The sequence below is a fragment of the Schistocerca nitens genome, chromosome 1, assembly GCF_023898315.1.
Source record: "Schistocerca nitens isolate TAMUIC-IGC-003100 chromosome 1, iqSchNite1.1, whole genome shotgun sequence".
In the NCBI taxonomy this organism is placed as follows: Eukaryota; Metazoa; Arthropoda; class Insecta; order Orthoptera; family Acrididae; genus Schistocerca; species Schistocerca nitens.
This window is the reverse complement of record NC_064614.1, coordinates 158357151-158380560: the sequence shown is the minus strand read 5'-3', so window position 1 is coordinate 158380560 and position 23410 is coordinate 158357151. Positions and strand designations below refer to the sequence as shown.

The following is a 23410-nucleotide window of genomic DNA, read 5'->3' as shown; positions in this document are numbered from 1 at the left end:
GCCACGCCGATATGGGATCCTTAGGAGTTAGGTTTCATCGAGGACATAGAAGAAATTCAAAGAAGAGCAGCACGCTTTTTACTGTCGCAAAGTAGGGGGGAATCGCGGATATGAAACGCGAGTTGGATGGAAATCATTAAAACTAAGACGTTCTTCTTTGCAGCGAGAACTTTTCTCTCTTTTCAATCTCCAAATTTTTTCCCCTGAAAGCGAAAAACATTTTACTGACGACGCCCATCTACATACGAGGAAATGATCATAGCAATGCGCAAAATCAGAGCTCGCATGGACAGATATGAGTGTTCGTTAGAGGGTGGAACGATAGAGAGATCGTGTGCAAGTTTCTCGACGAATCCGCAACCAGACGCTTATGTTTGACTTGGAGAGTAGTCATGTAGATATAGATGCAATGGTATATGAACCAGACAGGTGTTTTGGAAACATCCCCAGGCTGTGGCTAAGCCATGTCTCCACAATGTCCTTACTTCCAGGAGTGCTAGTTCTGCAAGGTTCGCAGAAGCGCTTCTGTGAAGTTTGGAAGGTAGGAGACGAGGTACTGGCAGAATTGAAGCCGTGAGAACGGGTCGTGAGTCGTGCTTGGGTAGCTCAGTTGGTAGAGCGCTTGCCCGCGAAAGGCAAAGGTCCCGAGTTTGAGTCTCGCCGGCACGGTAGCTTAGCGTGTTCGGTCAGAGGGCTGCGTGATCTTTGTAAAAAAAGAAAACGGAGTCAAGGAATCAACGGTCAACTTGAACGGATGTATTGTGACGTCCGCGCAAACCACACTCAACGAGCTATATCGAACAAAAAGTCTCGGTCCGGCACACAGTTTTAATCTGTCAAAGATTCAGGTGTTTTGAAAGTTAACTGTTCTGTGCGTGAACTACATTTCTAACTATTTTTTAAATGTCTCTTACTGTTAAAATGAGAGCTACTTTGGACCTTTGCAGTAAGGGGCGACTGCAACACAACCACACACATTAAAACACATACACTGTCTTAATTTTGATTTTTAAGTGGTGAGTAGACAATATTGTCACAAAAATAAATTAAAATAGCTCCAGTCCCTGAGTTCCTATAAAGGTTTTCGGGAGGTTTCTGTTGGTCACTAGATGAATGTCGTTGCTGTAAATCGCCTCCCAAGCTGTAACCTTGTATTCTTATTCGGACTGTTTCGTGGATATAACAACTTGTAATGTTAGCTGTCGGTTTCTTCTCTATGTGGGAAGCTGGAGGTACAATCGTCTCTACAAAACGGAACGGACTAGAACAGTTTCAGGAATGCTCTCTGGCTTGCATTTACTGGCGGAAGTGGCTACGAGCTCAGTCACAAAACTCACCTGGCTTCTCAGTTTTTATGGGCTCGTATGAGGTTTGTCCGGAAAATACGTATAAAAGTTGAATAACGTCTTTATGTTACAAGTTGTAGTCACCGACAGGTGGGACTACTGTTGTAATCAATCCCATCAGCGCTCAGTTCGAATCAGAGCACTCGGCGTGAAGGTAGGAGTGTGCGGCAGCTTGTTGACAGTTACCCTTTTTCACCTGCCGTCGGCATGGAGCTCTCACTGACCGAGGAACAGCGCGTCAACATCAAGTTCCTTGCAAAGCTAGGCAATAATGGCCGTGAGATTTTTGAGTGTTTGAAACAGGTTTACGGAGACAATTATCTGAAGGAACCAACCGTGAACAAGTGGTTAAAAAGGTTCCGGGATAGCCGAGAAGAAGTGAACGATGACCCTCACCCAGGACGCCCGTCGACATAGAGTTCCGATGCAAATGTTGAACGAATTCGGGCTTGTGTTCTTAAAGACCATAGATTGACAGTCAGAATGATTGCTGACAAGCTGTTAATCCCCAAAACAGTCGTAAACGAAATCATGACACAAAAGAAGAAATCGTGTGCGAAAATCGTACCGAAGCTCTTGACGCCAGAACAGAAAGCAAAGAGGGTTGAGTGATGTGAGGATTGGTTGGAAGCAGAGGAACGAGGGACTTTCTCAACCGAGTCATCACTGTAGACGAGTCCTGGTTTTACGAATTCGATGTGGAGCTCAGATCTCAAAGCAAGGAATGGAAATTGGCAGGAGAACTGAGAACAAAAAAGTCGCGAAAATCAAGGTCCAATGTGAAGACAATGTTGATTGTTTTCTTTGATTCTAGGAGCATTGTTCACAAGGAATTTGTCCCTCCTGGCCAGAGAGTGAACGGAAATTTTTACGTTGAAGTTCTGACACGTCTCAGAGCTCGTGTGGCCCGAGTTCGACCGGAGTTGGCAAAAGGGGGCAGGTGGATCCTTCATCACGACAATGCGCCCGCTCACACGTCGCTCGTTGTGCGCGAGGTTTGGCCCGAAGCTCAGTCACCGTGACAGACCACCCGCCTTATTCACCCAATTTAGCCCCGCGTGACTACTTCGTGTTCCCGAAATGCAAAATGGTGCTTCGGGGGGCGGCACTTGGGAGATGTGGAAGCCATCAAGGCGGAAACGACACTTCAACTGAACAACATCACAACTGAAGACTTTCACAATGTTATCAACAGTGGAAACGGCGTTGGCAGAAGTGTATCGCGTCTCAGGACGAGTACTTCGAAGGAGACCATACAGTAATACCTGAATAATTGTAAAATAATGTAATTATTCAACTTTTATACGTATTTTCCAGACAAACCTCGTATAACACATACATTGCTATCTAGCCAAATTCTTTGTGCTAAGACTGACCTTTTTAAGAGTTCCCTGTTCTATGTAGTGCTTCTTAGAGGACTGAGTTAGAAACATTTTGTCGTTTCACATATCATAGAAATTACTTTATCACAAAGCGATGCAACTGATGTTTACAAGTGCGAAGACGCTACGGTATCATGTAAATGAGCTTAATGTACTCTGCATTAAGGCATCTCACGGGATCAAAACGAAAATTTCTGTTCCGACACTGACAATGTTGAGTGTTTATGGAAAAAGTTTAAGGCAATTGTAAAATGCGTTTTAGACAGGTACGTGCCGAGTAAAACTGTGAGGGACGGGAAAAACCCACCGTGGTTCAACAACAAAGTTAGGAAGCTACTGCGAAAGCAAAGAGGGCTTCACTGCAAGTTTAAACGCAGCCAAAACCTCTCAGACAAACAGAAGCTAAACGATGTCAAAGTTAGCGTAAGGAGGGCTATGCGTTAAGCGTTCAGTGAATTCGAAAGTAAAATTCTATGTACCGACTTGACAGAAAATCCTAGGAAGTTCTGGTCTTACGTTAAATCAGTAAATGGCTCGAAACAGCATATCCAGACACTCAGAGATGATGATGGCATTGAAACAGAGGATGACACGCGTAAAGCTGAAATACTAAACACCTTTTTCTAAAGCTGTTTCACAGAGGAAGACCGCACAAACGAAAAAATGGCTGACATCGAAATAAGTGTCCAATGAATAGAAAAGCAACTGGAATCACTCTACAGAGGAAAGTCCACTGGACCTGACGGGATACCAATTCGTTTCTACACAGAGTACGCGAAAGAACTTGCCCCCTTCTGACAGCCGTGTACCGCAAGTCTCTAGAGGAACGGAAGGTTCCAAATGATTGGAAAAGAGCACAGGTAGTCCCAGTCTTCAAGAAGGGTCGTTGAGCAGATGCGCAAAACTATAGACCTATATCTCTGACGTCGATCTGTTGTAGAATTTTAGAACATGTTTTTTGCTCGAGTATCATGTCGTTTTTGGAAACCCAGAATCTACTCTGTAGTAATCAACATGGATTTCGGAAACAGCGATCGTGTGGGACCCAACTCGCTTTATTTGTTCATGAGACCCAGAAAATATTAGATACAGGCTCCCAGGTAGATGCTATTTTCCTTGACTTCCGGAAGGCGTTCGATACAGTTCCGCACTGTCTCCTGATAAACAAAGTAAGAGCCTACGGAATATCAGACCAACTGTGTGGCTGGATTGAAGAGTTTTTAGCGAACAGAACACAACATGTTGTTATCAATGGAAAGACGTCTACAGACGTTAAAGTAACCTCTGGCGTGCCACAGGGGAGTGTTATGGGACCATTGCTTTTCACAATATATATAAATGACCTAGTAGGTAGTGTCGGAAGTTCCATGGGCTTTTCGCGGATGATGCTGTAGTAAAAATGGTTCAAATGGCTCTGAGCACTATGGGACTCAACTTCTGAGGTCATTAGTCCCCTAGAACTTAGAACTAGTTAAACCTAACTAACCTAAGGACATCACACACATCCATGCCGAGGAAGGATTCGAACCAGCGACCGTAGTGGTCTCGCGGTTCCAGACTGCAGCGCCTAGAACCGCACGGCCACTTCGGCCGGCGATGCTGTAGTATACAGAGAAGTTGCATAGCCGGCCGGTGTGGCCGTGCGGTTAAAGGCGCTTCAGTCTGGAACCGCGCGACCGCTATGGTCGCAGGTTCGAATCCTGTCTCGGGCATGGATGTGTGTGATGTCCTTAGGTTAGTTAGGACTACTTAAACCTAAGTTCTAGGGGACTGATGACCTTGGCAGTTAAGTCCCATAGTGCTCAGAGCCATTTGAACATGTTCGATATGCGTGCCGTCATTGACGATGATGTGGCGCAGATAAACAGCGAAAGTCTGCTTGACCCATAGAAGTGTCGGTACATGGATGCTGTCATTGACCTCCTGAATGGCTGATTTCAGCTCAGCAATTTGGAGTTATTGCTGTATACCTTATTTTTAATTTATCCCCACAAAAAGGAGTCGCTTATGTTCAAATCCGCAGAATATGGCAGCCAATCGAGGCCCATGCCAGAGGCCTCTGAATACCCCAGAGCCAGAATGCGGTCCCCAAAGTGCTCCTCCAGGACATCGAACACTCTCCTGCTTCGTTGGGAGTCGAGTTCCATCTTGCATCAACCACATATCTTCGAAATCAGGGTAGCTTTGGATAGTGGGGATGACATCAACTTCCAAAACCTTCACGCACCATTCGGCAGTCACCGTCTCACTAAGGAACGTACACTGATTATTCAGTGGCTGGACATTCCACACCACACAGTTCCCCGTTGAGGGTGAAGAGACTTACCGATCACGAAATACGGATCCTCAGTCCCTCAACTGCACCAGTCCAAATGAAAGTTTTCTCCAACATGGGTGACATGTGCACCATTTAATCTGCTCTTCCTTTTATTTACGATAATTCGTGTATTTTGGCTGTGTAAACTTTAATAGGCAAACTAACTTGATGGTTACGATAGCATGGAAGGCAAACTTAATGCTAAGGTACATGCGTCAGTACGAGAATGTTCATAATAATCATGTGCCTACTTACACGTGCCCTATCTACAACTCCCATAATCTTAACCAAAACTCTCAACAAAATACTATCTTTAACACGAACAGATTAAATGATGTTCACACTCATGTGACAACCATCTGTTTATTGTAATCATGAGCAAGATTGTGACTACGAGCCTATTCACACTCGCCCTACAACCGTATTCGTGCACATAAAATTTTTTAAATCGAGTTTGCCACTGATGGTAGGTTCCTTCCGGTATTCCTTAACGTTACTCTGTAGTGCACGTGTCTGCAACAGTGGGCAGCTGTTAATGTCGCTGCTTTGGCGTTTTCGGTTTTGCTGAGCTGCAGATGAACGCAGTTTACTCCAGTGAACCATTAACAACTGTCAAATCCAGAAGACTTGTGTCTACAGGGTGAAAAGTTTCCCTTGATTATCTAAAGAATCACAGTTCCACATATTAACACCTTTTTCCCCTATCCCGTGGCGCGCGATTCATTAGTGATCCTATCTTTAGGTTCAGGTGGGAACCACAAAATTCTGCAATATCTCACTTAACACTAAAACTAAACTCTTCCCGCACAGGCCATGAAGGCCCGATGGTACCGACTGGCCACCATGTCATCCTCAGCTCGCAGGCGTCACTGGATGCGGATGTGGAGGGGCATGTGGTGAGCACACCGCTGTCCCGGCTGTAGGTCAGTTTCCGAGACCGGAGCCGCTACTTCTCAATCAAGTAGCTCCTCAGTTTGCCTCACAAGGGCTGAGTGCACCCCTCTTGCCAACAGCGCTCGGCAGACCGGATGGTCACCCATCCAAGAGCTAGCCTAGCCCCACAGCGCTTAACTTCGATGATCTGACTGAAATGAAATTAAGTTAGCAATTAGTATTGCCACAAAACTAATTTAAATATATGCACCGGGGACTTGGCCTGCAATCTTGCTCAGGCTCGACTGACTAGTTATGCGCTAAACTAACGGCAGGCGCCCTACTGCACCCTTCTAGTACAATGGGGCTTCACCGTCAGCGACGCTAACGTGCTGGAACAAAGTTTCGTAAAAGTAGATACGATCTGACCTAGGTAGGATGGACATCTGTACCGCTAAACAAATGTTAACCACTCTCGTCTTACTCCATTTGCTTCTGAAACGCTGGAAGAATGACTGATATCGCCTATGTAACAACAGCTCTCTTACAAAATTGTTGAGGCTTTCGTGGCCACTTGTTGACAAACTGCCTATTGGCTTCTGTCTCGGGTTCTTCGGCCGACGTTCATCTAATGATTTTTCTGACGTTTCGCTAGCACGAGTGGCTGGCATTGTCAAAGCTTCACCCTCCATTGCCGGTGGTGAACTGGAGCCGAGCTCGCGGGCGCAGGCTATATGTACCTGGCGAACGACCGTCGCAGGTAGCAAGAGGAGAACCGCACCGAAAATGACCGCGGAGAAGCCCTCGGACGTTGGCGCGCCAGGTACATATAGCCTGCGCCCGCGAGCTCGGCTCCAGTTCACCACCGGCAATGGAGGGTGAAGCTTTGACAATGCCAGCCACTCGTGCTGGCGAAACGTCAGAAAAATCATTAGATGAACGTCGGCCGAATAACCCGAGACAGAAGCCAATAGGCAGTTTGTCAACAGCTCTCTTGTCTAAATCTCATGAACACTGCCGCGCGAAGTGGTCGAGCGGTCTAGGGCGCCATGTCACGGACTGCGCTGCCCCTCCCGCTAGAGGTTAGAGTCCTCCCTCGGGCATGGGTGTGGGTGTTGTTCTTAGCATAAGTAGTGTGTAAGAGTAGGGACCGATGACCTCAGCAGTTTGGTCCTTAGAAATTCACACACATTTGAACATCAGCACTATGCAAGACATACAATGGAGACAGTAGAACAGCTATGCAGACTACGTAGAACACCGGTTCATTATATTTAACACGCTGGTTTTACAATAATGCTACAATTTCGTACGGACTGTTTGTGTTCCAGCAGTGCTTATCTGCATTCGTTCGATTTCTGCCAACATGACTACTTGATAAGAACCGTAAACATTGATGCAGAAATCAAATGATTCAAATGGGTCTGAGCACTATGAGACTTAACATCCGAGGTCATCAGTCCCCTAGACTTAAAACAACTTAAACCTAACTAACCTAAGGACAGCACACGCATCCATGCCGGAGGCAGGATTCGAACCTGCCACCGTAGCAGCATCGCGGTTACTGGCTGAAGCGCTTAGAACCGCTCGGCCACAAAGGCCAGCTAATGCAGAAATCAACGACTGGTCATTAGAGAACGAAGGAAGACGCAAGATAAGGCCCACATAGGCAAAAGTAGTCTGCTAATGTCAAATACAGGCATGCACATGTCACTATTTCTGTAACGTGGCACACTTACGCTCTGTCACGTTTTTTATTTAATGTCATATATGTAGACAAATCTGTCAAGTGGCGCACTATGAGGTGCATTCAAGTTCTAAGGCCTCCGATTTTTTTTCTAATTAACTACTCACCCGAAATCGATGAAACTGGCGTTACTTCTCGATGTAATCACCCTGCAGACGTACACATTTTTCACGACGCTGACGCCATGATTCAATGGCAGCGGCGAAGGCTTCTTTAGGAGTCTGTTTTGACCACTGGAAAATCGCTGAGGCAATAGCAGCACGGCTGGTGAATGTGCGGCCACGGAGAGTGTCTTTCATTGTTGGAAAAAGCCAAAAGTCACTAGGAGCCAGGTCAGGTGAGTAGGGAGCATCAGGAATCACTTCAAAGTTGTTATCACGAAGAAACTGTTGCATAACGTTAGCTCGATGTGCGGGTGCGTTGTCTTGGTGAAACAGCACACGCGCAGCCCTTCGTGGACGTTTTTGTTGCAGTGCAGGAAGGAATTTGTTCTTCAAAACATTTTCGTAGGATGCACCTGTTACCGTAGTGCCCTTTGGAACGCAATGGGTAAGGATTACGCCCTCGCTGTCCCAGAACATGGACACCATAATTTTTTCAGCACTGGCGGTTACCCGAAATTTTTTTGGTGGCGGTGAATCTGTGCGCCTCCATTGAGCTGACTGGCGCTTTGTTTCTGGATTGAAAAATGGCATCCACGTCTCATCCATTGTCACAACCGACGAAAAGAAAGTCCCATTCGTCCTGTCGTTGCGCGTCAACATTGCTTGGCAACGTGCCACACGGGCAGCCGTGTGGTCGTCTGTCAGCATTCGTGCCACCCACCTGGATGACACTTTTCGCATTTTCAGGTCGTCATGCAGGATTGTGTGCACAGAACTCACAGAAATGCCAGCTCTGGAGGCGATCTGTTCAACAGTCATTCGGCGATCCCCCAAAACAGTTCTCTCCACTTTCTCGATCATGTCGTCAGACCGGCTTGTGCGAGCCCGAGGTTGTTTCGGTTTGTTGTCACACGATGTTCTGCCTTCATTAAACTGTCTCACCCACGAACGCACTTTCGACACATCCATAACTCCATCACCACACGTCTCCTTCAACTGTCGATGAATTTCAATTGTTTCACACCACGCAAATTCAGAAAACGAATGATTGCACACTGTTCAAGTAAGGAAAACGTCGCCATTTTAAGTATTTAAAACAGTTCTCATTCTCACCGCTGGCGGTAAAATTCCATCTGCCGTACGGTGCTGCCATCTCTGGGACGTATTGTCAATGAACGCGGCCTCATTTTAAAACAATGCGCATGTTTCTCTCTCTTTCCAGTCCGGAGAAAAAAAATCGGAGGCCTTAGAACTTGAATGCACCTCGTACATGTGGTTGAATCCATTGTCAAATGTGTTGTATTTTAAAAATTTTAAGGCAAAGCTATACAGCAGAGAGTTACTACTTCTAAATCACCTGTTCTTAAATGGTGATTAAGTGGGTGCCATGTACATGTACTAGACAGGATTATCAATCCCCACCTTCCATAAATGCAGTCTGATTTTCTGTACAATACCTTCTGAAGAAGACTGTTTTAAAACTGTCGAGACCGTGGTCAAGGCTTAATAGACCTGTACCTTGCAACTGGTTGGCTGTTATCCCCAGTCCGACGAAGATGTCGTTTTAATTCTTCCTAATTAGAATTACATTAATACCTTCAGCTGCTAACGGGTGTTGATATATATCAACGGGGACAGGTGAAACTGTGTGCCCCGACCGGGTCTCGAACCCGGGATCTTCTGCTTACTTGGCAGACGCTCTACTCATCTGAGCCACCGAGGGCACAGAGGATAGCGCGACTGCAGGGACTATCTCGCGCACGCCTCCCGCGGACATGTCCGAAATAACAGACACCATATCCATATAAGTATATAGTTCTGGCTACACCGGCCATGACCACCTCCTTCTGTGCGGATGCACACGTATTCCCCGAACTCTTACGGGAATTGGTAAGAATGTCTTCCACGAGTAACGAGTGTGTTGGGGTGGGACACTAGGAATGTAGTGTGTGGACATACAAGATGAGAATGTGTGTCTCGCGGGAGGCGTGCGCGAGATAGTCCCTGCAGTCGCCCTATCCTCTGTGCCCCCGGTGGCTCAGATGGATAGCGTCTACCATGTAAGCAGGAGATACCGGGTTCGAGTCCCGGTCGGGGCACACATTTTCACCTGTCCCCGTTGATACATATCAACTCCCGTTAGCAGCTGAAGGTATTAATGTAATTCTAATTTCGTTCTAGACAGCTGCAGGTCTTCAATGGTGTCTATTGTTTCGGACATGTCAGAAAGAACACACACATTATCCATATAAGTTAATTGTATCTGCTAGTATAAGTGAAACATGGACGATAACTAGTTTGGACAAGAAGAGAATAGAAGCTTTCGAAACGTGGTGCTACAGAAGAATGCTGAAGATAAGGTGGGTAGATCACGTAACTAATGAGGAGGTATTGAATAGGATTGGGGAGAAGAGAAGTTTGTGGCACAACTTGACTAGAAGAAGGGATCGGTTGGTAGGATATGTTTTGAGGCATCAAGGGATCACAAATTTAGCATTGGAGGGCAGCGTGGAGGGTAAAAATCGTAGAGGGAGACCAAGAGATGAATACACTAAGCAGATTCACAAGGATGTAGGTTGCAGTAGGTACTGGGAGATGAAAAAGCTTGCACAGGATAGAGTAGTATGGAGAGCTGCATCAAACCAGTCTCAGGACTGAAGACCACAACAACAACAACAACAACAACAACAGTATATTTTGTAGGGCGCAGTGAGTAGTGACAGACTTTTACCTCTGCGGAATCATTTCGATTTACCCTTTTGACTGCAAGATGGAAGTGATACCCAACCGAGGAGCATTCTGCGTCCAAATTTGCGCCATGCTACCGAGATCAGTGACGACAGCACGGTGTGAGGTAAACACGCGTGTTTGTCTTCCGCAGCTCTCTCTCTCTCTCTCTCTCTCTCTCTCTCTCTCTCTCTCTCTCTCTTTCCACCCTTCTGCCCCTGTCTGAGAGGATAGAGGGGCAGCAATGCTAACCGCGCTTCCCAGCGTGGCGTGGGATGTGATGGCGCGCCGAGGGAAGGAGAGCTCTGTCGGGGTTTAAATTCTTAATGGAAGCAGCGCTCGCGCCCCGCCTCATGTTTGCCTAATGCGGCTCAAAAACAGGCCAGCGACCCAGGAATTTTGCATAATTATTAATATTAAAGGGGCGACTGAGCGGTAATTACCCATTCCATCCCATCCCATCCCACCGACGTCTCGCGACCGTCGGCTCTAGCTTCCGATGTAGAGGTACGTGCGCTCGCGGCTGCCCGCTGGATTATACACAAACGCTCTGCTGCGCTGTGCTCGCGTTACCCTTGATACTGATGGCGCCGGCACACACCTCTTACTGTGTGTCTGCCAGCCGACTGGATTGTGCTCAAGGGCGCTTAATGCAAGGAACGGCAGAGTATCACCTAACTCCCACGGCTCTGCGCTGCTGTCGCACCTTGCCATCTGTTAGGTTCATTTCTACAGGGTGACACACGGGACCCGGCCGCGGTAGCCGAGCGGTTCTAGGCACGCAAGTCTGGAACCGCGCGGCTGCTACGGTCGCAAGTTCGAATCCTGCCTCGGGCATGGATGTGTGTGATGTCCTTAGGTTAGCTAGGTTCAAGTAGTTCTAAGTTCTAGGCGACTGATGACCTCAGAAGTTAAGTCGCATAGTGCTCAGAGCCATTTGAACCCATAGTGCTTAGAGCCATTTGAACCATTTTTGACACACGGGAGACGGACTGTTTTTAATGAAATAATACTCAGCCAACTTTAAAATTAATGCATGTTTATTTACACAACATCAAAGCTCATTATTTGTCATTTTAGTTCACAAAGTTATTTGTGAAAAATAATGTCGTCAAGGTGATGTCCATCATTTCGAATGCAGGACTCAAGTCTCTTCTCAAAATCCTCCATCAAGCGGACTAAAATCTCTGCAGGGATGGCAGCAATTTCTTGAATGATTGCATTCTTCAACTCGTCCAAATTTCGTGGTTTGTCGTTATAGACACAGTTCTTAAGGTACCCCCACAGAAAAAGGTCACATACTGACAAGTCGCGAGACCTGCGAGGCCAAACAACATTGCCAAAACGTGAGATAATCCGGCCAGGAAACATGCGTCTAAGAACTGTCATTGAAGTGTTTGCGGTGTGCGATGTTGCCCCATCCTGCTGGGACCAAAGGCGTTTTAAAGGGATTCGTCGTCTTCTTAGTTCTGGTTTCAAGAATGTTTCAAGCATACGAATGTAACGAACCGAATTAACAGTAACTGTGGCCCCGTTCTCTTCAAACAAATAAGGTCCAATAATGCAAACAGAGCCAAGAGCACACCAGACTGTTACTGTTTATGAGTGTAGAGGACGCTAGTGAATAAGGTGTGGATGCTCTGGAGCCCAGTAACGTAGGTTTTGCCTATCTACGATCCCGTTTAAATGAAAATGAACTTCATCGCTCATAAATAAAATGTCATTTTCATTCGATCCCAAAATCACTTGCAATCTGTAAGCGTAGTCTTCTCGTACAGCAAAATCAGTTTTCTAAGTCGTTGGACAATGAGCATTTTGTAGGGATGGAATTTTAATTCTTCATGCAAAATACGTCTAACCGATTCACGATTGATTCGTAACTCACTAGCATGACGTGTAGCTGACCGTCCTGGGCTTGAGACTGCCGCTTGTCTTACCCTTTCAACATTTTCTGGTGTCGTTACCCTGCGTCTCGGGCAGGATGCTTCTTACCCAGTATGTTTCCAGTTGATCTGAAGTTTTCCACCCATCTGAGGATTGTGTTACGGCTCGGAACAGCTCCATGTCGACAGACATTAAACCACGCACAAAACAATCGCTGCGTAGCAATAATAGACTCGCCACTTTTCACGAAACTGTCATAGACAAACATTCGACGTTGCAAGTCCCACTGCTCCATAGTGAATGAGTAAATGAAATGGCGTCTTGTGAGGATCAGAACAATCCCCACCACGACCACCTCCCACCACCGCGCCCTCAGTACTACGCAGTTCAAAACCATCCGTCTCCCGTGTGTCACCCTGTATCATTAGGCAAGACTAGCGGCCGCCTAGGGCGGCAAAATTCGGTCACGTGATCGAAAACGCTCTGTTACTGGTTGATGCTCTGGTGACGTCACAGACTAGGAGTAAGCCGAAGCTATACTGTGTTATTGGAGCGTTAGCCGAAGTTACGAGGTTTTTACGTACTTTTTCTGTGAACAGTTAAGCTGTTAGGTGATGGAAAACGCAGTTACAACGTTAAAGTAATAATAAAAAGGAATTTTATGAACGCTAATAGAGGAAGCCTTGCGAAAGATCATGCGTTTATGCTCCACCCATTTACAGCAGATATGTGCAACGGCGGACATTCTTTTTCTGTTCCCTGCAACATCGTTAAACTTGCTCAAGACCAAAGACTTGTAGAACTTTTGCAAATGGGTCCGTGTTTTATAACTTTATTGTCGACTATCAGACATCAGCTACGATCCAAAGCATAATAAAGTTATTCTGGACAAAACTTGTGCTGATTTCCTATGTAGAAGACACTCAGCAGACACGACACTTTCAGCAGGCGTTCGGTAGCGCAACGGATAGCGTTCCTGACTGCAGATAAGGTGGTCGCATGTTCGAATACTGGTAATGTCATATATTTTTAGAAGTTATACACAAAATACAAAAATTGTCTTAGCAAGAACTGATTGTAGCAGTTGTTTCGACTGTAGCTTTACATTAGTCTTAGTCTGAGAAATGGATAGCAGAGCATCAAAGCATTTATTTTGCGAACAAGCAATTAATTCACTTTCTCAGAAAGCATTGCTAGTAGTGAAGATACCACATTACGCAGACAGCAGAACGAGGTGTAGGAGAGATACGAAGCGTGTACAACATTCAGGTGACACGAACGTAAGGGCTATGATATTTCTGACTGTAAACTAACTTCAGAATCTGAAACAGGCTTACTTCATCTTTATGTAGTATGGTGAAACTGCAAAAGTTTAAACAATTAGGGCCCTAGATGGAAAGTATAAAGATGAAAACGTTTCTAATAAAGTAAAATGTGGGTGGTCACGTTAACTAGAAAATATCTTCTTGAAAGTGACCCGAGCAAATAGACTCGCCCGTCCCACGTCACCGGCGAACGCACAATCGAGGGAAAAACAGTCACTTGTGAGGGAGCGGTCTAACGTAACGGTGTCACTACGTTTTCCAAACAAGAACAACGGAGTTGGATCAAGATTGAATGTGCCAGAGGTCGTACAGCACGACAGTGTCATCAGGGTCTTCAAGAGGCTTGCGGAGAATCGGCTTTGCCGTACAGAACAGTGGCACGTTGGGCAAAATCCTTGAACGGAGGTTGGCAAACTGTGGCAGACATGCATCGGGCAGGTCGTCCCAGCGTCTCTGAAGAAGACGTGTATGCTGTTGCCGCGTTAGTGGACAGTGATCGAAGCCATACGATTCGTGAGCTCGCTCACGAAACCGGATTAGCGCATACGTCTGTGCTTGGCATCCTGAAGGAACGCCTGGGCATGCGAAAAATTGCATCAGGATGGGTTCCGCTTGACTTGACGGAAATGTAGAAATGGATGCGTTACGACGCTGCTCAGACGCACTTGAAGCGCTATGAGCGAGAAGGAGAGGCTTTCTTACGCCATATCGTAACACTGGATGAGACATGGGCCACATCGTAAGAGCCAAAACTGAAACGCCAGTCCAACGAATGACGTCATTATGGGTCGCCGCGAAAGTCGAAAGTGCGTCAGAGCCTCAGTATGGTAAAAGTTACGGTGATTCTCGTGTACGACTGTGATGGTGTTATGCTAACGCATTACGTTCCTCCAAAGCAGACCATCATTGCACAGTATTACTGTTCGTTTTTGGAGCATCACCTGCAACCAGCTTTGCGAAAGAGGCGGCGACACTCTCTGCGCAACCCACTCCTCATTTTGCACGTCAGTGCGTGGGCGCATACAGCGCAAGCTGTGGCTGCTCTGTTCGGTCGTGGGGCTGGGAAGTACTGTACTATCCACCATACCCTCCGGACTTAAGTCCTTGTGACTCTGATTTGAGTCCGAAGATGAAGGAACCAGTTCGTTGCATTCGCTTCAGAACTGTTCCAGACATTCGACAAGCAGTAGACCGCTCCGTTCGCACCATCAACAGAACAGGCTCTGCTAACGGTATACTACGCCTCCCACAACACTGGCAACGGGTTCTACACAACACTGGACAGAAAGGACAGAAAGAGGTGCAAACATGTATCTCTTTTGTATCGACTGTGAATAAATAGATGCAACTATTTAAGTTACAACCCTCGTATGTCTGATCGGTCTGGTGAAGTTTTGTAATTGTGATTTGGTTCACATATGAGAGGACTGTCGTTTTACAAATCAAATAAAATGTTCTTTCGGATTAGACTCGAACCAGCGATCTATGGACTTCATCTTACAAAATTCCACGGTCTACCGCTCTAACAATTGAACTACAGAGTAATTGAGACGTAGCTGGGTAAGACGACAATTTTCTCTTGGAGTTTAATTTCTTTGAATGACGCTAGCCTTCGATATAAGAATGGGAGAGCATATCTCGGAGGTAAGTTAATTTCAGATTCACAGTGCAGCCCAGTTAGTGAACTTGTGCGTCTTACTTCATATTAGTGTAGGAGTGTTAAATGTGAATAAATGAATTAAATGGTGATGTGCAAAACTAATGTAACGGTTACTCTCTAAAAATCAAAATACCACTTCGGCCTACAAATGAGTTAGTCTCATCCAAACACAAAGAAAACGGCGGGAACTTCGCAGTGGAATCACTTCTATACTTCACTAAGACAATAACGCAGCCATCGATATGAGTTAAGTACCAGACTGTTCGTACTTGTTAACGATCTCGGACTATAAATTTGAATCTCCTGTAGTTCCTGAAGTCACCATGTGGAGAAAGGAGTAGGACAATTTATAGACAGTGGAAATTTTAGGAAGAGGTCTGTTAAAAGTGCAACCACAATTTGCACATCTCCTCACTGTCTGGAACACTCAAAAACAATTTTTCAGGAGTTTTTAAATTTATTTCATCTTCATCATGTCTTATCATCATTGGAATACCAAAATGATAACTATCCCGTAGAAACAGAATTAACAACAATCTTCCGGCTGGTTTTCTCTCCAATAGTATCGCTAGTCTCATTCCAATTGTCAGATAGTAACAGTTTTGACAGCAGTGAGTGTCGTGGCTCTGTAGGACTGTGCTGCTACCGCCATACAGCAGCGCTGTTGAGTCGCTGCTGGAGTACTGGCTATTCTTCGTGCTTTAGTGTCCCTGTTCATACTACATATCGATAAAACAAAAGTCGCATGGCCTAATGAAAGACCGCTCTATTCGAAAGGGCACGTAAAGGTGCAATTCAAAAATAATTTTGTTTATAAAGGGAAACAAACAGGACTATTTCCGTTGACACTGGGTGTCGCATGAAAGAGCTAAGAGCATTATTTTTTTTGAGTTGGCTCCAGCTACATGTTTCAAAAACGAAATTGCAAATATCTGCCGAAATGCCAGAGAAATAGCGCATGACGGCCCTTACGATGGTGGGCAAATGAAACCAAGACAGACGGAAAACAGGTGCGTAAAACGTTTATTATTTCAAACGTAATCGTCATATTTGTCAGTGACTTAATGAAAAAAAGGATGTTTGTGGAAGCGTGATTGTACCAAGACGTGCTACTTTTCGTTTGAAGCAAATTGACAGCTGCGGATGTCTTTCCTCAGGGCTCCAAAAATACGTAAATCGCTTGGGGAGAGATCGGGACTGTAAGCTCCAAGTGTAAAGGCTTCCCACTGAAACTTCAGCAGCATTGTCAAAACAACCCTAGTAACATGTAAGGGCGGTCATTATCCTGCGTCAGAATGATGCCGCCCGTCGACATTCCTGGGCGTTTGGAGTTGATGGCACCCTTTAATTTTTTCAAAGTGTCAAAGTGCATTAATTGTGGCGCCGTGTTCCAGAAGTATGTGAGCTGTGATTCCTTGCAGTCAACGACAAAGGTCATAATGACTTCTGTTTCGACTACATTGCAGACGGTGGGAAGCCCTTTCATATCCACGATACAGTTCCGATCTTTCCGCATCTGTTTTCCATAGTTTTGGAGCCCAGAAGAAAGACTTGCTTCGGATGAAGAGGTCTGTGCCTGGGTACAATCATGTTTCTGTGGGCAACCGCAAACATTTTTCCATGAAGGACTTGACCATTTGGCCCACAGTGAGATAAATCTGTTGACAGTTACGTCGTTTTCTCCCTTTTTTAATTTTTTTTATTTTTGAAATTATAAACAGTTTACTTTTTTCATCGTTTTCATATGACTGCCCCCTTACGTACAGGGGGACACTTATTGAACAATACGGAGAAAAATGTAAATTAGTTACAAACTACAGCGTGTACACACTTTATTCAACATATAAACGTCACTACAGAATATTCGGATTTAGGTTTTTACATATTCGATGTGTCTGCCATCCTTGGCCATGATGTGGCGCAGACGAATAGCGAAAGACTGCATGATGTGCTAAAGTATCGGAACATCGATGCTGTCGATGACCTTCTGAATGTCTGTTCTCAGCTCAACAGTCGTTTTGGGGTTATTACTAAACACCTTGTGTTTAATACAGCCCCCCACAAAAAGGCGTCGCATGTGCTCAGATCCGGAGCATATGGTGGCCAATCGAGACCTATGCCAGTGGCCTCTGGGTACCCCAGAGCCAGAATGCAGCCCCCAAAGTGCTCCTCCAGGACATGACATCAAACATTCCCCTGCTTCGATCGGGTCGAGCTCCAAATTGCATGAACCACGTCTTGTCGAAATCACGGTCACATTAAGGTTTTTTTGGTCATCAGTCTTCTGACTGGTTTGATGCGGCCCGCCACGACCTCAACTCATGTGCCAACTTCATCATATCGGAGCAGCACTTGGAACATACATCCTCAATTATTTGCTGGATGTATTCTCAATTCTGTCTTCCTTTACAGTCTTTGCCCTCTACAGCTCCCTCTAGTACCATGGAAGTCATTCCGTTATGTCTTAACAGATATCCTATCATCCTGTCCCTTCTCCTTGTTTTTTCCACATATTTCTTTACTCCCGATTGTGCGTAGAGCCACCTCACTCCTTACCTTATCAAGGAATATCGCACCGATTATGCCGTGACCGGGCACTGCAGTAAGCAGTTATCCGTTGAGGGTGAAGAGACTTCTCGATTGCGAAATGCGATTCTCAGTCCCCCAAATACGCCAGTTTTACTTATTGACGAACGCATCCAAATGAAACTGGGCTTCGTCGCTAAACCAAAGCGTGCATGAGCATACTAATTCCATCGTGCTTCGCGGCCGCTCATGCAGTTTGATCGTTCTAACGCAAACCGTTCAGAAGTTACGACGATTGTATTTCATATAGTTCGATAATTCTCACCCTATGTATACCTGGTGTCACTGTTACTCGTCACGTGCATTTTCTCTGATACGTATCCATTATCACTGGCAAAAGCCATAAGAATATCGACTGTATTCGCCACAATTTACAGATGTGAAAATTGATCTCCGACCGATGTGCATTGGCCGAAAACAAACAAAATATAAAAAAAAGAGCCAGAAATAAGCGGTACTGTCTCATTGCCAGATGACTTGATTCTTCAACCAAACATAAAGTTTTCGTTGTTTGGACGTTAATTAAATACTATTTACTTTCGGTCATTTCAAAAATTGGCGCAATTTTTTGTGTAAAGATTATTCAGACGCTAAACACAGTTGCGGAAATTGTCTGACATGTAATCACGTTCGGGATAATTGTCTCAAATGGCTCTGAGCACTATGGGACTTCACATCTGAGGTCATGAGTCGCCTAGAACTTACAACTACTTACACCTAACTAACCTAAGGACATCACACACATCCATGCCCGAGGCAGGATTCGAACCTGCGACCGTAGCAGTCGCGCGGTTCCGAACTGAAGCGCCTAGAACCGCTCGGCCACGGTCTGCGATAATTGTCTCAGATGGGTTGGGAACCACTGCTCCATGACAAATTGTAACGCATACCATCCCCTGAACATCAGTTGTTGTGAAAGGATCGGCCACTTAGCTCCTGAGATCAGATCCCGCTTGTGGCCACGTATAAATCTGTAGATTTACTTTGTGTGTGCACAGTTTGCTACGTCCGACCATTACGGATGTCGGAGCATCTGGAAGAAACTTACGTCCTTCCTCTTTCAGGAGAGAGGTCAGGTTAGCGGTGCTTCGTCTAGATGAGTTATTGAAGTTTTAAAGTACTTCGACGGAAAATGTCCCTCATTTGTGCACGATTGCCTCCATCCATCAGCCGTCGATTTCGCGTGAAAAATGGCAAACAGGTGTGTACTTCTTGGTTTCCCCTGTACCTGAAGTTCAGATGATGGTGTGAGACTGAAGGCGTGGCAACGCGAAGCTTTGCAGGGGGGAAACTTGCGGGGCAGGGTGCAGTGCTGCATGACAAGTGTGTGGAAACTTGGGGCCACCGCCTGCAGTGAGTGCTCGATACTTGTTCCGTAACTTCCTCTCGCGCCTGCTCCAACTCTGTCCCGCCTGTTCCCTTAAACTGGCCCCAGTTCCCACGCTGTCCTCTTTTTACCCCAGCAGTCTTAGATTATCGCGGTAGCGCTCAATTTGTGTCACGCAACGTGCTGAGGGATGCTCAGACTTCGTTATTATGTTGCTAGTAATGTGACGCACTAACGTGTGGCTTGTTGACACTTAACGCGATAGCAGCCACGCTTAGAGAGATGATTTAAGCTGACATTTGTGATTACTGATTTTCATGGTTCAAGATCGATATCACGAAATGGATCGATATGAACAATGAAAAATATACAGGGTTATTACAAATGATTGAAGCGATTTCACAGCTCTACAATAACTTTATTATTTGACATATTTTCACAATGCTTTGCACACACATTCAAAAACTCAAAAAGTTTTTTTAGGCATTCACAAATGTTCGATATGTGCCCCTTTAGTGATTCGGCAGACATCAAGCCGATAATCAAGTTCCTCCCACACTCGGCGCAGCATGTCCCCATCAATGAGTTCGAAAGCATCGTTGATGCGAGCTCGCAGTTCTGGCACGTTTCTTGGTAGAGGAGGTTTAAACACTGACTCTATCACATAACCCCACAGAAAGGAATCGCATGGGGTTAAGTCGGGAGAGCGTGGAGGCCATGACATGAATTGCTGATCATGATCTCCACCACGACCGATCCATCGGTTTTCCAATCTCCTGTTTAAGAAATGCCGAACATCATGAAGGAAGTGGGATGGAGCACCATCCTGTTGAAAGATGAAGTCGGCGCTGTCGGTCTCCAGTTGGGGCATGAGCCAATTTTCCAGCATGTCCAGATACACGTGTCCTGTAACGTTTTTTTCGCAGAAGAAAAAGGGGCCGTTAACTTTAAACCGTGAGATTGTACAAAACACGTTAACTTTTGGTGAATTGCGAATTTGCTGCACGAATGCGTGAGGATTCTCTACCGCCCAGATTCGCACATTGTGTCTGTTCACTTCACCATTAAGAAAAAATGTTGCTTCATCACTGAAAACAAGTTTCGCACTGAACGCATCCTCTTCCATGAGCTGTTGTTACCGCGTCGAAATTTCAAAGCGTTTGACTTTGTCATCGGGTGTCAGGGCTTGTAGCAATTGTAAACGGTAAGGCTTCTGCTTTAGCCATTTCCGTAAGATTTTCCAAACCGTCGGCTGTGGTACGTTTAGCTCCCTGCTTGCTTTATTCGTCGACTTCCGCGGGCTACGCGTGAAACTTGCCCGCACGCGTTCAACCGTTTCTTCGCTCACTGCAGGCCGACCCGTTGATTTCCCCTTACAGAGGCATCCAGAAGCTTTAAACTGCGCATACCATCGCCGAATGGAGTTAGCAGTTGGTGGATCTTTGTTGAACTTCGTCCTGAAGTGTCGTTGCACTGTTATAACTGACTGATGTGAGTGCATTTCAAGCACGACATACGCTTTCTCGGCTCCTGTCGCCATTTTGTTTCACTGCGCTCTCGAGCGCTCTGGCGGCAGAAACCTGAACTGCGGCTTCAGCTGAACAAAACTTTGAGTTTTTCTACATATCTGTAGTGTGTCGTGACCATATGTCAATGAATGGAGCTACAGTGAATTTATGAAATCGCGTCAATCATTTGTAATAGCCCTGTATTATTAGGTAAATAGTTTCCAGGCAAAATTGAAACAAATGAGCCCTAAGTCACAATTTTTTAGTCTTATTTACCAGGTTTCAGCACTTCTAAGAGTACTTTCATCAGAATTTAGACATTAAAGTGGTCCATAACATAATTACAGCCGGCCGGAGTGGCCGAGCGGTTCTAGGCGCTTCAGTCTGGAACCGCGCGACCGCTACGGTCGCAGGTTCGAATCCTGCCTCGGATATGGATGTGTGTGATGTCCTTAGGTTAGTTAGGTTTAAGTAGTTCTAACTTCTAGGGGACTGATGACCTCAGATGTTAAGTCCCATAGTGTTCAGAGCCATTTGAACCATGATTACAAATTTATGGGGAGAAAAAAAAATTTATATAAAAAAGTGTAAGAACTAACAGTACATGACAGACAGTACTTACATGTCACGTATAAAATAAATAACAGGCCAGAAGAGCTTTAGTCACAAAATATTTAAAAGGACTAAAGCCCTTCTGGTCTGTTACTTACTTCATACGTGACATATAAGTACTGTCTGTCTTGTTAGTCAGTACTTAACACTTTTTTATATAAAATTTTTTTCTTCCCATAAATTTGTAATTGTTATAGACCAAGTTAAGTGCCTAAATTCTGATGAAGGCACTCTAAGAAGTGTTGAAACCTGGTTAATAACACTAAAAAATTGTGACGGAGGACTCATTTGATTCCACTTCAATTTATAAACGGTCACTGAACCAAGCAGCCATGTTCAAAACTTTGAGTTTTTAAGCAATCAAATATATTCAGAAATATCTTCATATGCGGAATATATAGTTTAAGTAAGGAATAAACTGCCAAAATTTATACGTAATCGAAAATTTCAGTTGCCATACGGAAGATTCGAGGAGGCAAGGTTCATTACAAAGAGTAGAAGGCAATGTCTCGGCACCGGGTTTCAGCATCTCCTTTATCTACATCCGCAGCAACACGAACCCAAGGCTGCGCTGTACAAATACTCATGAGCCATCCAGACGACAGACATACACCTTTGACGCTTTGTAACAGGTCGGAGTATGAAAAATATATCTAGGATTTCTGGCCGCTGGATGTTCTCCCGGCGGTAAAACATGAGTTACGCGCATCATAGTATATAATCAACGAAGATACTGGATCTATTCCAATATTACTAAACGGCCAAAACGTACTTCTTTACTAATAACTATATTCGCACCACATTTCGCAGACAGTATCCACGTATACCACTGAATGTGCCTAAAAGTTATGTCATTGTACGACACAGTTCGGGAGATACGACACCATAGATATTCAGATGCGTGAAAAATTAGTTTTTGCTTAAAACTGAATGCAGTCACACTATCCTGTGTGTCCTCGATGGCTTAGTCGGATAGAGCGTCTGCCATGTAAGCAGGAGATCCCGGGGTCGAGTCCCGGTCGGGGCACACTTTTCAATTGTCCCCGTTGGTATTTATCAACGCCTGTAAGCATCTAGTGGTCTGGATTTCATTGTAATTTCACGAAAGTTTTCGGGTGGCAGTTATAACAATCACAAAAGTGTACGTTTTAATACCTTGTATGCAGTCTTTTTGCTAATCACTTGTTCCATACGTTTAGGCATGCTGTGAACGAGCTTTAGCGTATAATTAGGACTAATTTGTCGTCATTCTTCCAGTATTCTTTCCTTTAAAGCTTCTTTTGATGTCACTGGCGTTTGTCGTACTTTTCGCTTCAATTCACTCCAAAGATTTTCTGTTGGGTTCAAGTCTGGACTCTGAGGAGAAGTATCGAAAAACTTTGGGCAATTATACAGCGTCCATAGTCTCACAAAAATGGTTCAAATGGCTCTGAGCACTATGGGACTTAACATCTGAGGTAATCAGTCCCCTAGAACTTAGAACTACTTAAACCTAATTAACCTTAGGACACCACACACATCCATGCCCGAGGCAGGATTCGAACCTGCTACCGTAGCAGAAAATTAAAGAGACCTTTGGAGAGAAGAGAACCACTTGTATGAATATCAAGAGCTCAGATGGCAACCCAGTTCTAAGCAAAGAAGGGAAGGCAGAAAGGTGGAAGGAGTATATAGAGGGTTTATACAAGGGCGATGTACTTGAGGACAATATTATGGAAATGGAAGAGGATGTAGATGAAGATGAAATGGGAGATAAGATACTGCGTGAAGAGTTTGACAGAGCACTGAAAGACCTGAGTCGAAACAAGGCCCCGGGAGTAGACAACATTCCATTAGAACTACTGATGGCCTTGGGAGAGCCAGTCATGACAAAACTCTACCATCTGGTGAGCAAGATGTATGAGACAGGCGAAATACCCACAGACTTCAAGAAGAATATAATAATCCCAATACCAAAGAAAGCAGGTGTTGACAGATGTGAAAATTACCGAACTATCAGTTTAATAAGTCAC

General features: G+C 45.2%; 1 non-coding gene across 1 annotated transcript; it reads right to left on the bottom strand.

The window, feature by feature from the left end:
• Positions 1-9418: 9418 nt before the first annotated feature.
• On the bottom strand, positions 9419-9493 carry Trnat-agu (transfer RNA threonine (anticodon AGU)). Its single transcript has one exon. It is a non-coding gene; the product is annotated as a tRNA-Thr (tRNA).
• Positions 9494-23410: the final 13917 nt, after the last annotated feature.